Source organism: Gavialis gangeticus, unplaced genomic scaffold (assembly GCF_001723915.1).
Source record: "Gavialis gangeticus isolate Ggan-Ray unplaced genomic scaffold, GavGan_comp1, whole genome shotgun sequence".
NCBI classification, from domain to species: domain Eukaryota; kingdom Metazoa; phylum Chordata; order Crocodylia; family Gavialidae; genus Gavialis; species Gavialis gangeticus.
In genome coordinates, this window is record NW_017729033.1 from 32495754 (window position 1) to 32497374 (window position 1621).

Genomic DNA, 1621 nt, shown 5'->3' on the forward strand with positions numbered 1-1621 from the left:
GCCTTCCAGCTGGAGCTGGCCCCGGCTCTGGGAAGCTGCTGATAGTCACAGAATCCAGGTTGCTCCCAGCAGGGCTTGAAGTGTCCCAGCTGCCTGCTGGGAGCAGCCTGGGCTCCCTGCTGGCAGCAGCTACCCAGAGCTGGTGCCGGCTGCAGCCAGGAGGCTGCAAACAGCTGCTGCCTCCCCGGCCCCAACAGATGCTGAGGAGAATGGCCTCACATGCCATGCTTGGCACGCATGCCGGGGGTTGCCGATCCTTAGCAGAGACTATGCTTGATCTGAGCCTTCCAGAGGCTGAGAAGCAATGCCGTCAGCACTTTCTTATGGCTACTTGCCTCCAAATGAGGAAATGCTTCACCTTTGATGACCCAGTTCTCGCTCACTGGCAGCTTACAGTGAACAGTATAAAGTAAAGAAGACGAAGAATTATTTGTGTACTTCTTTGCACATTTTTTTAGTGTACAATAGTTTTTTTTAGCAAATACAATAATTTTGAGCTTCTGATACAATAATGTCATATTTAAGATTTGGCAACGCCGAACCTCACCTGGCGCTGAGTTCTGTGGGAGCCAAGCGAGGGCTCCAGGATTTGCCCCAGCCATGGGCAACTGGTGCTTCCTGAGTCAGGGGGGACACTTGCGCCCCCAGCGTCCAGTCAATGACTGGGGGGAATCGCGCTGATGCAGAAGTGCCAGTGGCATGCTGCTGGCATTTTTGGGCTGGCGCAATCAACCATGGGGGAACCCTCCTCCCTGTTGGTGTGATTGGCTGTGGGGGGACTGCAGGGATAGCTTCTCCTGTTGCCCCCATACCCCAGTTGGCACTCTCGGGGGGCACTAGCACTCTTGCCTGCCCCCCTGCCCATTGCCTCAGTGGGGAAGGCTGCTGTGAGGGGTGCACCGTGCACCCCCTACACGTCACCACTGGCCCCGGCCGCCCTTCCTTTCAGGGAGTAGCTTGGCCTGCCCCGGGGCTCGGGTCTTAGGGCAGCCGAGGCACATCCCCAGCACTCTCAGCCTTAGGGCTGACTCTCAAGCTGTGCCTGCACCCCTGGGCTGGGGGCCTTTAGCTGTACACAGCTGTGCCTGCCCCCACATGGCTTGTTTCCCTCACGTGAGGGGACGGGTCAAGCTGAGTCCACCCTGGCAACTGTGTGCTTGGGCCCCAAGGCAGCTCTGCTCCTGTTTTCCTGGCCTGATAGCAGGAGGCCCAGGAGAGTCACCGAGGGGTTTCCCTCACTGTGGGGAAAAGACAGTAGCGATGCAAACAGGGGACAGAGGGAAGTGCTTGCTTGAGACTCGCAGCAGGTAGAGGCGAAGCAGGGACTGGCGTAGCAGCCCTAGGAAAGGATAGGTAATTTTGCTATTACTTTGTACAGCCTTATACTGGCATCACAGAGGCATCGTGTCTGCTTCTTAGAGATAGTCACATGGGAATCTGTGGGGAGGGGGCAGCCAGTCCCTTGGATCGCTGTGATACACAGCCGGTTGTAGGAAATCTGGGCCAGGAGAACACTAATCCTTTCTAAGCACCAGTCTGCCACATTTGCTGATCCATGCCACGTGATGTTTGAGGACTGTTTAGGGTAGCATGTAGCATCCGCACAAGAGGGGGGGGGGGG